Genomic DNA, 17465 nt, shown 5'->3' with positions numbered 1-17465 from the left:
TGCTTATCCCAGGACCAAATAGTGTTTTTACCTGTCAATTGACATAATCTAGGTTTGTCTAAAGCAGAGTGAATAAATTTACGAAAAAAGTTAATTAAACCCAAAAAACTGCGTAGTTGTTTTTTCGTCGTAGGAACTGTAATGTCACGTAAGGCTTGAAGTTTTTCCGGGTCAGGCGCAATGCCTTCAGCTGAAATTACATGTCCAAGAAATTTTATAGAAGTTTTGCCAAAGTGCGATTTACTGAGATTAACTGTGAGTCCTTGTGCACGAAAAGTTTGTAACAGTCGTTCAAAAATCACATTGTGTTCAGACAAGTTAGCTTCTGCAATAAGAATGTCGTCTACGTACGTCGTAATTCTGTCTTTCATGCAAACGTGTGTCGGATGGCGTCAAAATTAATAACATTTTCGTGAACAAGATTCTGCGTGTCAAAATTATTGCTTACGTTACTGGAATATGCAACCTGTACTGTATCTGGTCAAATTCTATCGTATGTGCTGTTATTTACGGGAGGACGCTGTGGCATATCCACTATTTCAACTGTTCTGTTATTTCTTCCTGACGTATTACGCTATGGATGACACCTATTGTCTGGTTCATTCATGATAATATGTTGTTGCTGATGTTCTTGCTGCTGAAATGATCGACTGTTATTAAATGTACGTTGAAAATTGTGCTCATTGTTTTTACGTCTGTCGTGATAGTCATTCCTATACGGTGCATTGCGATAGGAATTGAAATAGTGTGTTTCTATACGTAGTTATTTCTTTGCTGCTGTGCGTAACTATTTGTTGTAGCTGAGACTATACGTGCACGCGGTGAAACATTAAAGCCTGGTTGACCTTGTAGACTGCATTGTTGGTCAAGTATACTAACCGGCTGGCTTTCATGCTGTTGTGGTGAAAAACGTCTATTATTACCAAAATGTGGTTCCTGTTGCTGATAATTTTGACGACATTGGTAATTAAAATTTTGTCTGTTATTAAAGGTCTGGCGGTTGTCGTTCCTAAAGCGTCTGTTACCTTTGCTATTGAAATTACGTGGCTGATCGTAATTGCTGTACGTTTGTTGACCTTGGTTATTATAAGAAAAATTTTTGTTTATAAAGGAATAATCCGATTGCTGTACTTCCAAAAGCTGCAACAGATCTCTGAATGCCGAAATGTTTTCCTTCTGCTGACCCGTTAAAAGAGACACTCGTAATGATCGCGGCAATTTAGAAATACATAATTGAATAAGTGCAGATTCACTATAAGGTGCACTTAAGTACTGGTTTTGTTGGACCATGTGCTCAAAAAATTGCGTGACAGTGGAAAAATTTGAGTTCTCATAATTTGGCATACTAATTAATTGATCCTTGATTCCGCGCTGTGTCGTCTTCGACCAATACGCTGACAGAAAAGCATTCTGAAATTCTTCTACCGAATAACATTGTCTCGCGATCGGTCTCATACAAGTTGCCGGTTCGCCTTCCAAAAAACTGCAAATAAATTCAAGTTTATGCGTTACGGGCCAAGTCGGTGGAAAAGCAAAGCTAAATTGTTGTATCCAATCCAGTGGGTGAATCTGTGTTCTGTCATTTTTAAACACTTTAAATTTTCTCATTGACAGAAAATGTTTGTAATCAAAATTATCGTCTCTGTATGATGGAACAGGTTCAGGATTGTAAGAGAATCTATTTGTCTGTGTCTGTTCGGAACCTAAGTCGCGTACTCTCTGTAGATTACCTAAATTATACGTGCTGCGGTGAGTCTGACAAATGTTCACTAAGTGGCGTCTGCTGTGATGTGTTAAACCCTGAAACATTTTTTATCTCTGTTACCTGTTGCTGTAAACATGACAATTTTCTACGTAATGTATTATTAGATAAACCGATCTCATTGATTGTCTGTTGTAGATGTTGGAATTCAGTTGTTTGGTTAAACGAGATCGGTGCAGTATCGTCTGATTTGCTGTCATTATTATTTTCTATAACGTCAATACGACTGGCCAATTCATCATATTTTTCAGTCAGTATTTTTACCTGATCATCGTTTTTAGTGTCAGAAGTATTAATCTGCTTTTGTAATTTACGTGTGGTTTCGTTCAATTTTTTAACGTCAGCTTTGATGACATCGCAATCCTGTGTTAGTTCTAATTGTTCGAATCTGTCTGTCACTGTCTGAATATCTGCTGTGTGTGTATCTGTTTTTGATTTAAGATCGGAAATTTCATCACGTAATTCTGTGTTCAACTGTTTGATGGTATTAATTTCGTCGGACACTGTAGCAATATTGTTGTCTACTTATGTTTTTGCTTTCGCGAACAATTTACGTTTGTCTTCCTGTCTCTGTGCAGTGATTGTTTCCATGACTTGACGTTTTACTTTATTTTGATCCTGTATAAATTTGCGGAAACGCGTATCACTGTTTTGTATGTGGTGATTAAAACGTTCGTCAATCTGAGTGTTCTGTTGGTCGAATTTCGCGTCTATCTTTACATCCATTGTGAGCGAAAGTTCTGCTGTCATTAGTTTAAACTCGTGGCGTAATTGTGTAGCTTTTTCAGAGCATTGTTTACCGACTTTACTAATTTCGTCTCTGAGTGATTCTGTTGCAGCTGTTTGCATATCCCTTAATTCTTGAGCAACAGATCTAATTTCTTCGCTACTTTTTCTTGAACAAGCCTCAATTTCCTCGCGTAACTGTTCCTTAGTGTCATGACACTGCGCGGCAACGGCTCTAATTTGTTCACTAAGCTGTCTGGAATTGTTGTCTAATTTTTCATTAAAGTATTGTTTGAGTTTTTCATTATCTTGTTTGTTATCTTCACTCCGTTGTCTGACCTGTTCACTAAGTTGTTTGAAATTTTCATTATTGTTATCTAGTTTTTCATTAAGTTGTTTGAAATTTTCACTAAATTGTTATTGTAGCAATTTTACCATAATTTGTTCCAAGTCAAAATTAGCATTTCTATTCTCTGTGCTGTTTAGTGGTGTACCTGCAATTGTCACGTTTTGTATGACCATTTGGTCATTCTGTAATTCACAAAAACGTTTACTTATCGGATGTGTACTGTTGGTCACTATTTCGGAATTAAATGAATCCGTCGCATTCCGATTACACTGTTCGTTTTCATTAGACAAATTTGTCTGTTCATCACTAGGGTCAAAATCAACATTGGTGGTCGGTACACACTGATTGTCACTAAATGGAGGATTGTCATCATTACATTGCGTGTCACAATTACTATCGGTCAAGTTGTTTAATTCGGTTATTTCACTCATTATACCTCGCGATGCACTATTAATAGTCTTTCGCGGCATTTTTTACACTAGTCACAATTATTCACAAATGAGACAAAGACAATGCAAAATCCAACAAATACAAATACAACAAAGAGCAACGAATTGTCGATGATCTGAGGAAAGAAAGTCATAAAATTAGTAAATGCGTTGCGCCAAATGCTATTTTAGTAAATAAGAGCAGATATCTGACTACTTATCAGAAGATTCTTAAAGAAATACTATCCTGGTCCGGATGTCGCCAAGTGTAACCTCCCCGTGAAAATATGAAAATGAAAAGAATTGAATAGAAGTGCAAATAGTACCAAATGTTAGCTTCCGACAGTAATAAAAGTGAATGATAATAAAAATGTGCAAAATGTTAAGTCCCCACAAAATTAAAGCTAAGATCAACCTGATAAATTTTATAAGGGCAGCTGCGCTGACCTTAGGCCCTGTGCAGTAATTAATCTGATAAATTGATTCTGGGAGGAAAAGCATAGGAAATATTGTTTCAATTGAAATGATTCTTTTCTTAAAAACGATTGCTTTGAAAACAAAATTATTATTAGGGCATTTCTTGAACAAATTAATTACAGTTAACAAACATTACATTATCAGATGTGCGCAATGCTGCTTCATTACCTTATTTAACAATATACCTCGTCCCGAACCTTGACCAGAGACCCATGTCGACGCCCGCCGACTCCTCACACACAACTTCCGACTGAGTCCAACTCACGACTGAACTCTCGCGCAGACTAGCAACGATAAACAACTCTCTGGTCAGAGATTCTGTCATGCCTCGCCATCGCTGGTACTGAATACATACGCGTTTAACATAAGCTCATTAAATGGAAAATTTGGTAGTCAATTTTTCACAACTAAATAATGAGCGTTCAATGTCACGTGTTAACCTTGTAATTCGGAACTTGCTCTAAAATGCGTGTTTTGAAGGACTACTTATCACAATAACTGCCTGACAGAGCCGGCAGCACATTGTGCAGCCAGCGGTTTATACACGGTGTTAGGAAATTATCGTTACAGAAATATAGGACTTGCAGAGGGTAACGAGTACATAATACAGGGTGTATCAAAAAGAATCATCCGATTTTACACTTCTATATTTCTGAAACTAATAAACATACAAAATGAAATTTGTTTTTTGATTAAGGTGTTCAATATGCTCTCCTTAACATGCAGGGATAAATCAATAAGGTATTCAGATTGTTCTCGCACTGCAGCGAGCGTGTCTTGAGTTACAGCTTCCACAGCTGCTGTCATGCGGGCTCAATTCATTCATTCTTGTTGGCAACGGAGGCACTTGAACAGAGTCTTTTATATACCCCCACAAGAAATAATCACCTGCTTTTTGGTCCGGTGACCTTGGAGGCCGGTAATTTAAGGTTCGATCATTTGGTCCAGTGCGACCGATCCATCGTTCGGTTATCCTTTGATTTAAAAATTCCCGCACTTCCAGATGTCTGTGTGGCCGAGCCCCATCCCGTTTGTAAATGAAGTCGTTCGAATCAGTCTCCAACTGTGGGAAAAGAAAGTCGTCAAGCGTAACGAGATATGTAGTTCCTGTAACAGTGTTTTCGGCAAAGAAAATTCCCGTGAAACTGCACGAAACACATTAAATTTTGGAGATTCCCCTTCATGTTGTACAACTTCATGTGGTTGTTCCGTACCCCATATTCTCACATTATGGCGGTTCACCTGTCCATTTAAGTGAAATGTTGCCTCGTCACTAAACACTAAGCATGGAAGAAAACTGTCATCCTCCAACTCGCCAAGAACGAAACTGCAGAACTACACACGTTGTTGTTTGTCATCTTCAGGAAGAGCTTGCAGAAGCTAGATTTTGCATGGTTACATGTGTAAACGTCGGCGCAACACATACCAGACTCACATCGGGGACATGTTGAGCTGTCGAGTTGCAGGGCGAACAGATTTCTGCGGACTCCATGTGAAACTATGGGGGATGCTTTCGACGCCCGCGTGCGACACAAACAATCAGTTCCTCGGAATTGTTCATTCCATCATCTAATGTTTTGTCCTGTAACAGGACCCACACGATACCTAGTGCGAAAGTCACGCTGAACAGTCATTACTGACCCACACTGCTCAAAACGTAGAACACAAAAGGCTCTCTGTTGTCCCGACACCATTTTAGTAGAACTGAATGGGGCGCACACTGCTGCTACGCAGCGGGAACCATGTAAAACTCCAGGTCTTGCTCTTCCCAACAGTACGTTGTTCACACACATATGTCAAATAACGTAATAGTTATGATTTTTTTAAAATCTGATGACTCCTTTTGGTACGTCCTGTATTTTGAACGGGAACCCATGTCCGGAAAAGTACCGTTTCCGTTCTGCGGCGGTTTCAGTTAACATGTGAAATGCGTCCATATCTGCAGAGGAAAACAGAGAAGTATTTAGAGTTGTCTGTCCTGGTAAGCAATAGCTTAGACAGGATGACATTTACTACGAGGGCTATCCACAAAGTACGTTACGTTTTGGAATTAAAAATAAATAAAGTATTGGAATTTTTTTTATTATATACAGGTGAAAGCCACACTTAAATACTACTTTTCTACATAGTTGCCATTTAAATTAAGGCACTTATCGTATCGATGGGCGAGCTTGGAAATTCCTTCGTCGTAAAATTCGGCCGCCTGCGCCTTCAACCTTGTTTGCAAAGTGTAATTTACGAGACTAGAATTCTGTCACGATATCTGGCCGATGCACTAGAAATTGAAGAGACACTAGGTAGGATGAAGAGTGTGTACCAGAACGTGCTTCGTGGGTACCAGTGTCTGTAAGAACGTTGGTGGTCGCCACACCGAGCCACTGTGGTAACGGATTAGTAATGTTCTGTACGAACAGTATGCTGGGTACTTTTATGTTTGGGAGTAATGTAAACACGTAGCGTTTAAGTGTTAATACAAACATATGTGCAGTGATGAATGAATGTTTAGCTATGATTCCTTTCGAACTGTTACCTAATAATTTTACTGCGTCACGCACAATTTAATTCCTCTAGCAAAAGTGGATGAGTAGTCTGAACTGAAACCATTGCAGAACAGAAACCGAACGTTTCCAGACATGGGTTCCTATTCAAAATATTACGAACTCATTTTCCTCTACAAGTCGTAAGAGTTTTTAAAGAGTGTTTCCGAACACCCCGCAGATTCTAAATGCGGGCCAGTTCTCCTCTCCTTCACCTCACTTCTCCCGCCACCCCCGTGTAACTTGTCACCCGCACTTCAGCGTCGCCAAAACAGTATGATTTAATTAATAATAATAAGAAGAAGAATAAAAGAATAATAATAATAACTAGCTTGCACCAGTGCTTAATATGCACGTTTAGCGTGTACTTCCAAGAAACTGCAATACAGCTGAAAATTTGAGAACTATGTGTGTCATGCAGTTAGCAGCTATAGCACCAACAAATGCTCAACTCTGACAACGTCATAAGTTACGCAGTACAAAATCTAAGTGTTACACATTGTCAGTATTTCACGAAGTGCTGAGGTCTGCAGATAATGGTGCAAGCGTGCGAATGAAGGGAATGGCTTTCCTTTCAGATGTTGCCGCCTTCTTTCGAGTAATGATGGGAATAACCGAATACCGAATGAAAACAATTGATACAGTTGGTTATTCGAAAACAATTGACTCATTCCGTTGTAGTTCCACGTATGGACTGAATTATCCATTCGTTCCTTCGAGTGAAACAACTCCTTGGGAGCAACCAAATGAGAACAGTCGACGCAGTCCGTTTCGGTTCTGCATATTGATCGAATTATTCATTCTCTGTTTTGAAGTGAACTCATTCTGTAGATTTATGTCAGTTAAATCCTATATTCGTTCCTTCAGCTGAAAGCACACTTCATTGTTTTAGTTGACTGAGCTCAGCATTCATTCTTCTGAATAAAACCAGTCTGCAGTACTTCCATTAGTAGAACTAAAGCAGTGTTATACAAGAGGAGTACACATACCCCAGAGAGTAGCCCTACACTCGGGCGTAGGTGAAGACATCTCACGAGGTACGCCAAAGTCAAAGTAAGCATTGTACATATCCATTTAAGTACGTACTGAATGGACTAATTATTCTTTTCACCATTTAAAACTGCTTAATATATTCCTGTAGGATCAATTTTTCCAGACACAATTGTCGTTGGGTGTACAAAGCTGAGCATGAAAGGTCGTTTACGGGTACCTGAAGAACAAAGGAACATTGCCATATTTTAACGTGTTTGCGATCATTTTTATTGAAAAGGTGTGATGCTCATTTAATAAAAATAGTTTGAATCTATTTTTTCAACCATTTATTTATGTGGAAGGTAAACATGTTGTGCAGAAATATACTTTATGAGGTAAGTACATGCAAATCATATCTGTGCACACAAACCTGTATCCATTTTACAGTTTTGAAAAGCAGGTGGAGTGCTTCACTGCTCCGAAGGAGCAAGATTCACATCACACATGGGTACTTCAGTTTAATGATGAATCCACTCTCTAGCCATCGCTAGGGACAGTCGATAACCACATTCGTAAACTTCCAGCGACAGCTAGAGCCACCTGATCCCTGCTGCATTCCAGTTCTGAGCGGAAACATTCCATCGTTTTGACGTTAAATTATTATTGCTGACTGCACCCTGTCATCGCCTGTTGTCACTGCTATTGTCGTTCAGATATTTGCGTTATATTCGAAAGTTTGCATTATATTCAACAATTGAAAAATATTATTAGCCTGGTGAAAGACGTACAGAAATGTGTAAAGCTGGGCCGGCCTGGGTGGCCGAGCGGTTCTAGGCGCTACAGACTGGAACCGCACGACCGCTGCGGTCGCAAGTTCGAATCCTGCCTCGGGCATGGATGTGTGTAATGTCCTAAGGTTAGTTAGGTTTAAGTAGTTCTAAGTTCTAGGAGACTGATGACGTCAGAAGTTAAGTCCCATAGTGCTCACAGGCATTTGAACCATTTTTTGTGTAAAGCTCTGTCTCTGACAATATTTTCATTACCTATATCTTTCCTCTAAAAATTGCAAAGCAGTCTAATAAAACTTCATTATCGTTATCATAAAATCTGATATGTAGACATACAACTTGTTCTATGGAAAACCCTTATTCCGACATGTCAGTATTCAAACATTTTCTGGAACCTCCTACAATAAGACATATCAGCATTCTGATGGAGAACAAAAACAAAAATTACATACTCTTCCGGTAAATAATGAAAATTTAATTCTATAGTATCTGATTGCGATTTTAAAAAATTTCTCTAACGTCTCCTAACAATTATACTAAAATGCTCCTGCACCTACGGACAACTTACCTCATCTTGCCACTGCTACTGCATAAATATATTGTGTCCAGGGACGCGCTGAAACTAATTCAAAAGAAACACTGCGATCCATGCAGAGTGCAGTGCATAGCCGCAACTACTGATGCAACTATTCCTCTGTTTTATTTTTAAACAAATTAAATGCTGAGGAGGGGTTTAGTCAACAAACCTTAAACAGTGTAAAAATGAAAGGAATCAAAAGAAGTTTCAGTATGTTCTGAAAATTGAAGGTTCATACACTGTCAAACTTTACTCAGACCTTTCCTTGAGCAGTTCGATTAGCAAACACTTTACTGATTATAGATATTGTGGAATAATTAACCATGTGTCTGGTCGCAACAAAGATACGAATATTACTTTAATGTACGCGTACACGAATCTGACAAAGTCCCTTCAGTGCGCAAGTAAGCAACAACTACGTGCAGCAAAAGAAGGGCAAATAATCAAAAATCCTCTATTAATACCAAAATCTCCTCTGGCGCTACTAGCACGGTCAGGACAGGCTGCGACCTCTCCTGATGCGGCTTGTCTCCACGGCACCCTGCGCCCGACTATTCCCAAGAACTGTTAATTCGGTACCACTCGCGATAATATCACTTCAGTTTATCTACGCACGCAACATCAGATTCAGTAGCCAACTTCCCTATTTCCAATTGAATGCCAGTAACTAACTTTCGGTTAAGCTTTTCGCCCATGTTTATGAACAGGCGTTTGCTTAATACTGAGCTTCATTTCTGGATCAGAATGCCGAAACGCTCTATGGTGTGGGAATGGACGAAATAATATGACGGGCAAAAATTGTTCCTCGGGGTAAATTCAATGCGATATGTATCGTCTACAAAGCCGATTTATATTCTGAAACCGTATTAATTAAATTCAAAGAAAAGATTTCTACCACGTACCACATGTTTTGATACATACAAAGTGCTTACAAACATGCATAAGTGAATATATGATCTTTTTTCCAAACATAGGACATCTTCAAATGTTACGATATATCATAGCATTTTTGACACTCATATGTTTGTAAGCACTTTGTATCAAAACATGTGGTACGTGGTAGAAATCTTTTCTGTGACAAATCTAAAGTGTTCAGCGAGAAAAATTTACGTGTGCAACGATAAGAATGTTGTGGGAATGTATTTACATCCTTTGGGCGAATTTTATGAAAACATGAAAACACACACTCCAAACCGACATTTCACGTAAATCACATCCAATGAAAAATCTGTAACGCAACCATCTGTGTGGCGTGCTTATAATTATGTATTACTTAAATTTAAGACAATTAATCTGTAAAAAAACGGACCACATGTTGTAAGGAAAGCATGTGAACCGTCTGAAGATGAATCATAACGATTCTAAACCGGTAACGAACCCTTTGAATAAAAGGAACTGAAAGTAAATTTGTGGCTGGTTGCTGTCCCAACACCATCAACATTTGTCTTCAAATAACAGCCACGGTCTCCAACCATGTCATCATACACTCCTGGAAATGGAAAAAAGAACACATTGACACTGGTGTGTCAGACCCACCATACTTGCTCCGGACACTGCGAGAGGGCTGTACAAGCAATGATCACACGCACGGCACAGCGGACACACCAGGAAATGCGGTGTTGGCCGTCGAATGGCGCTAGCTGCGCAGCATTTGTGCACCGCCGCCGTCAGTGTCAGCCAGTTTGCCGTGGCATACGGAGCTCCATCGCAGTCTTTAACACTGGTAGCATGCCGCGACAGCGTGGACGTGAACCGTATGTGCAGTTGACGGACTTTGAGCGAGGGCGTATAGTGGGCATGCGGGAGGCCGGGTGGACGTACCGCCGAATTGCTCAACACGTGGGGCGTGAGGTCTCCACAGTACATCGATGTTGTCGCCAGTGGTCGGCGGAAGGTGCACGTGCCCGTCGACCTGGGACCGGACCGCAGCGACGCACGGATGCACGCCAAGACCGTAGGATCCTACGCAGTGCCGTAGGGGACCGCACCGCCACTTCCCAGCAAATTAGGGACACTGTTGCTCCTGGGGTATCGGCGAGGACCATTCGCAACCGTCTCCATGAAGCTGGGCTACAGTCCCGCACACCGTTAGGCCGTCTTCCGCTCACGCCCCAACATCGTGCAGCCCGCCTCCAGTGGTGTCGCGACAGGCGTGAATGGAGGGACGAATGGAGACGTGTCGTCTTCAGCGATGAGAGTCGCTTCTGCCTTGGTGCCAATGATGGTCGTATGCGTGTTTGGCGCCGTGCAGGTGAGCGCCACAATCAGGACTGCATACGACCGAGGCACACAGGGCCAACACCCGGCATCATGGTGTGGGGAGCGATCTCCTACACTGGCCGTACACCACTGGTGATCGTCGAGGGGACACTGAATAGTGCACGGTACATCCAAACCGTCATCGAACCCATCGTTCTACCGTTCCTAGACCGGCAAGGGAACTTGCTGTTCCAACAGGACAATGCACGTCCACATGTATCCCGTGCCACCCAACGTCCTCTAGAAGGTGTAAGTCAACTACCCTGGCCAGCAAGATCTCCGGATCTGTCCCCCATTGAGCATGTTTGGGACTGGATGAAGCGTCGTCTCACGCGGTCTGCACGTCCAGCACGAACGCTGGTCCAACTGAGGCGCCAGGTGGAAATGGCATGGCAGGCCGTTCCACAGGACTACATCCAGCATCTCTACGATCGTCTCCATGGGAGAATAGCAGTCTGCATTGCTGCGAAAGGTGGATATACACTGTACTAGTGCCGACATTGTGCATGCTCTGTTGCCTGTGTCTATGTGCCTGTGGTTCTGTCAGTGTGATCATGTGATGTATCTGACCCCAGGAATGTGTCAATAAAGTTTCCCCTTCCTGGGACAATGAATTCACGGTGTTCTTATTTCAATTTCCAGGAGTGTATGACAAAATTGCATTAGCTATGTAGATGTTGAAAATACTTCAATTTTAGACATATACTTTCTAATCACCTCTCCTTGAAATAAGATACGCTATTTCGCTCTGAAAGAGTCGACAACACCTAGTCATGGTCATGTACAACCGAAAAGGCTGAGAAAGGACGTAAATGAAATCTCTCATACCCCGAGACTGAATGGAATCTTTGCTCGTATTTAAGACGTACTGACCTGCACATTGTCAAGCTTAAGGCTGTTGGAAGCGAGCGAGGGCACTCCAAGATAGGAAATCAGAGAGGCAGTTCAGAGATCAGGGAAAGTGCTAGAGTTTAGGTTACAGTAACAGTAGAACCCTGCGATTTACAACACTCTGGTCAGCTTTCACAGAGTAGAAGTGTCACTTCAGAGAATTAACTGGTAACTTCATACAACGCCTAGGTGCTGTTATAAGTTGTCACCGTAGATGATGGTCACAAACAGACACGTAGTAGCATAGGCAGTAAGCGTGATACTCGCTCCTGAGAACAGCAACGTCAGTGGGTTTACACAGGATGGAGTGAGGTTGTAGTGAGTAACAGTGCAGCAACAGCGATCCCCACTCGCGAGAGCCCTTAGGGCTGGGCCAAGTAATGTAAAACACTGTTGCAGCAAATTCTGTACTGCGGGCATAAAGAGCTGTAGAATTGCACCGTAGTGAACAAGACCGCTCCATCTGACCCAACTAGTTTCGCGGCGTTAGAGCCACTTCTTCAGGGATACAGATTTCTCACAACTGGACATAGAATGTTGGGTCATTTACTGCTTATTGTTTGAAATAAATTGTGAAATAAATCTGTATTTCTGAAGATATGGTTTTAACGCCACGAAACTAGTTGAGTCAGAAATGAAGATTTATCACACAGACCAAGCGGTCTTATTCATCATGGTAAAACACTGTTGTTCCTATCTATAAATGCAACTTGGAGTTTGTTACTGTAAAGGCCAGAAACATACCTACCTAGAGAGTAGTATGGGGAAAGGACCCGAAACTTATTGGACAGAGGTACCAGGCAGGTGCAGAGCCTCACGTCAGATAGGCCGATGCCCGTAAAGTGCCAGTAGATTGGTGGCCCGAACACTGATAGAGAGGAAATAGTACGCCGCCATAACCCTTAGAAACCAAGGTTTTCTTGTTCGGGAGATCGTTGGGACGCCAGCTCCATGTGACTCGTTGACCAGCTCGCGTAAGGTTCGACAAGTCTGTTTTTCCCATTGTGAGTGCTAGTCTCAATGTTTCTATGGTACGGTACTGCTAGTAATGGCTACTTACGTTAGCCTTCACCCCACGGACTAACATACTGTCTTAGTTGTGCAAACAGATGCATTCTTTGCTTTTCTAGTGCTTAGAACTAGCATGCAGTGTGGTGATTAGTCTGAAGAAACTAAATAAGTTTATTCCACACTTGAGTTTCCTAAGTCTCCTGCGAGTATCCTACCAAGTCCCAAAATCCGCCTCTCTTGTAGGTGCCCTTTGATATTACGCAGCGATCCAAGCAATCAGCCTGTTAGCAATTTGTCTTTCTCCCAACCGCTCGGGAATTGCAGATTGAACTGTAACCCTTATTTTCTCTCCATCCCATGCTGAGATACGACAGTTCATATAACTGACGTAACCGTTAAACAGTTTCATCAGTCGGTTGTCTCAAATCAAGTGAAACCACTCAAAGCCGGAGACTGAGTGATAAACATTTATATTACTGATTTGGCCGCAGAGACTAGCTTTATTTGGTTGTTTCATTCGACTGAAAAACCGAATGAACGAAAAAACAATCAAAAAAACAATCGACTAGCCACTCAGTAAGTTCCGCTGTTACAACTTCAGAGAAGTAAGGCTTTTTTTGTAGTGGACGGGTCTTAATTTTCAGAAAGTTTATTGTGACTTTTGGAAATCTCAAGTGTAAAAATAGAAACGCTTTTAATTAAGTAGTTTGTTCGGAGGGCGGGTTGACGGAGTCGTGCTACCTCCTCCCCCTCCCCCTCCCCACCCCCCTCTCCTGTCATTCGTATCCCTACCTAGTTTATGTCATCTTAAAGAACTGAAACGTCACTCACAGAGGTTCTGAATCAATATCTGCACCAGCTTTCTTAGTAATCCCTTGTTCCAAGCACTTGAATGTAACACATTTGCATGGGTGATTTACAACATTTTCGTGTCTTACACTTCAGCAGATTAACCGAATAACTTACTTCTAGCAGTCTGTCGAGGAATGTTTTTGTGGCTGGCGGTGCCCCTACACATTCCGCTATACGTATCCGAGCACTGCTTAATGCATGTGGCCTGTTTTTACGTTTAGCTTTAGGTGGGCTACCTACTTGACCTTTCCGTTTATCTGATTTAATCGTACTCTAGTTCTATATGTAGAAGTATACATAGTCTACCTGTTCTTGCCCGAGTTACGGAAACATGCACAGCACTCATTATGTGAAGTGCATTCAAGCGTGCTGGCATCCCATTGCGGTGGCGAGCTGACGATTGTGGCAAATGGACGCTGAGAATACTTTGAGTGAAATGTTGCGAACTGTTCGTAAGGATGGCAAATAGAAAGTGTAATGGACAGATTCTTCATCTGACTGCTATATGTGACAGTGAAAAAACTTAAAAGCTAAGCATTCCTGGGCAATTGTTACAGTATATACGTCGTACTCTTACACGAAGAATCTGTTCGCTAAGTACTGTGCACTGCTTTTGCTTACGCAAATCTGCAGGCGAGCATTTAGCGGTCACAATGAGAGAGGCTGTCCAGTCATTTGCTTGGCAGGAGGAGCAGTGCTCAGTTTGCCTTCCAGCCATCCAGATACAAATATCCAACTTTACCCTAAATCTGTTAAAGCTGATGCCGGGATGTTTCCTCTGAAAAGGAGAGAGCCCACATTGCTTCATATCCCATCGTTCTGTCCTGAAAAGCGAGCTTCCCACTGGTATCAACTAGACAGGCTTGCACAAGTTCCTGAGTCGAGCGATTAAGTTTTTAGAGATCCTGATTCGTGGAAATAAGTCGTATGTACGTCAGCCCGATTCATTGTTGCCACATAATAGTAATTGTGTTTTTCGTGCCTGATTAGTTAAGCATAAGTTCTCCCGATATATTTTCTATTCTATCAAACTCCTCAAACCAATAATTTGACAATTGCTGATAGACAAAGCGATGTAAAGAACAAAGTCCTGTTACCACTGACGGCGCATCGTTCGTAGACGCTACGGAGGTCCTTCTTATAGGTAACAAGACGCCTTTGCACGTTCATAAATGCGGCAGGTTTCAGCAAAACTGGAGTTGTGATCCACAGTGATGTCAGTTTTTTTTTTTATCAAATAATGCGTGACGTGCTTTCTTCCCTCATGTAATTGCTTAGTTTGTAACATTTAATACGCTTCTGCCGTGTGTTAGTTGCAAATCTCCACAGCTCTATGCCCAAACATTTGTGACTTATTTTTGTCTTAGAATTGCTGCTTCCTATAGTCCAATACTGACGCCTCGTACTGTGTTACCTTACAGTAGCACAGTCAGATTTGCACACTGCAAGAATAAATCCGTTGAACACGCCCAGTGATACGGGTAGCATACAATGTCAAAAGTTGGACGCAAGTTCCGGTCCATGTAGCCTGATTTTGATAGACAACGTTGGAAATTCTCATTAGATGGAAGACTATTTCTGATACTCTCCAACTTTTACCTTAATTGCAAAAGCGGTTCATGACCTATAAGCACCCATATGCCTAGCTTACGGTTTTACTATGGTCTCCTGAATATTATGCACAAGCTCGTGATTTAACTTCGATAAATAACAATTTTTACGTTTCATTAAGCAGCAATGACTGCTATTGGATAGCACTCTTGTGTCTCTGACGCATATCATCGTTCTCACCAGATTTGCTGCAAAAGAATGATTTCAATTAAATAGGCTTTTTTGCTTTAGTCATCAGTCTCCTAACTGGTTCGATGCTGCCCGCCACGAACTGCTCTCCTGAGGAAACATTTTCATCTCGCCGTAGCACTCACAACCTACTTCCTCAACTATTTGCTGGATGTATCCCAATCTCTACCTTCCTTTAAAGTTTTTTACCCTCTACAGCTCACTCTAATACCATGGAAGTTACTCCCTGGTGTCTTATCTTCTTGTCAGTGTTTCCTATATATTCCTTTCCTCGCCGATTCTAAGGAAAACCACCTTATTCCTTACCTTATGAGCTCACCTCATTTTCAGTTCTTCTGTAGCACCATATCTTAGATGCTGCAATTCTCTTTTGTTTCGGTTTTCCCAAAGTCCATGTCTCACTGGCATACAATGCTGTGCTCCAGACTTACATTCTCAGAAAATTCTTCCTCAAATTAAGACCTGTGTTTGATACCGGTAGACTTTTCTAGGCCAGGAATGTTTGCTCCGTTTGTCACTGGTTATTTTGCTGCTAGGTAGTAGGAGCCCTTAACTTCATCTACTTCGTGACCATCAATCTTGATGTCAACTTTCTCGCTGCTCTCATTTCAACTACTTCTCATTACTTTCGTCTTTCTTCGCTTTACTTTCAACCCATATTTTATACTCCGTTGACTTCATTCCATTCAACAAATCGTGTAATTCTTCTGAGCTTTCACTGAGAATAGAATGTCATCGGCGAATCTTAACACTGATTTCTTTTCACCCTGAATTTTAATCCCACTCTTCAACCTTCCTTATATTTTTTCATTGCTTCTTCGATATATAGATTGAACAGGAGGGGGCGAAAGTCTACATCCCTATCTCGCACCCTTCTTAATCCGTGCACTACGCTCTTGGTCTTCCACTCTTCTTGTTTTGTTTCTTGTACATATTGTAAATTCCGCATTTCTCGCTATAGTTTAGCCCTATTTTTCGCCAGGATTTCGAACATCTTACCCCATTTTACCTAGTCGAACGCTTTCTCCAGGTCGACAGATCCTAAGGACGTGTCTTGATGTGATGCAGACTTTTTGTTGTCTGAAACTTCCTGGCAGTCCCTGCTGGACTGCGACTCCAGTCTGGAAGTCCGGAGGGTAGGAGCAGGGGTACTGCCGGTAGTGAAGTTGTGAGGGCCGGTCGTGAGACGTGCTTGGATAACTCAGTCGGTAGAGCACTTGGGCGCGGAACGCAAATGTCCCAGGTTGGAGACCCCTTCCGGCACACAAATCTACTCTGCCAGGAAGTTCAAATCAGCACGCACTCCGCTGCAGATGGAAAATTCATTCGAATTGTTTGCTGTGCAGATTTCCACAGGACCGATCAGAAAGAAAGATATATGTTAAGAGCCAGAAAAAGTTTCACACTGATTGCCATATAAATGCCAATTCACGGGGCTTTCATACTGTGCGTAACCCTAGAATTTCGTGTAATTTCACGAAAATTTCAGCTGTAAACAATGCCACTGTGTGATCCTTTTTCATTTGAAGATTCTGCAGATACAGTTAAAGAAGGTAAGACTTTTTATTTTTAAAAAAATCACTGCTGAAGGATATTGTCGCTAAGAGCCTGTATTACCAGCTTACTAATTTAAAATATTTTAAACTCATTCCTCTAATTTTTTTTTTTTGTAACATGACTATTGATAGCTGGGTTGTGCAGAACCAAAGCACGCGCGCTTCCCTACCCCCCCCCCCCCCCCCCCCACTCCACACACACACACACACACACACACACACACACACACACACACACACACACACACACAGTTCTTAGGTGGTTCAAGCTGAATATGTAAAGGGTTATTACAAATGATTGAAGCGATTTCACAGCTCTACAATAACTTCATTATTTGAGATATTTTCACAATGCTTTGCACACACATACAAAAACTCAAAGTTTTTTTTAGGCATTCACAAATCTTCGATATGTGCCCCTTTAGTGATTCGGCAGACATCAAGCCGATAATCAAATTCCTCCCACACTCGGCGCAGCAT

General features: G+C 41.6%; 1 protein-coding gene across 2 annotated transcripts in view; it reads left to right on the top strand.

The window, feature by feature from the left end:
• LOC124621983 (lysoplasmalogenase-like protein TMEM86A) overlaps nucleotides 1-17465 on the top strand; it is a 474563-nt gene that overhangs the window by 164945 nt on the left and 292153 nt on the right. The window lies entirely within an intron of this gene.

The sequence above is a fragment of the Schistocerca americana genome, chromosome 7, assembly GCF_021461395.2.
Source record: "Schistocerca americana isolate TAMUIC-IGC-003095 chromosome 7, iqSchAmer2.1, whole genome shotgun sequence".
In the NCBI taxonomy this organism is placed as follows: Eukaryota; Metazoa; Arthropoda; class Insecta; order Orthoptera; family Acrididae; genus Schistocerca; species Schistocerca americana.
The sequence above is the reverse complement of the archived record's forward strand: the minus strand, read 5'-3'. Positions and strand labels throughout refer to the sequence as shown.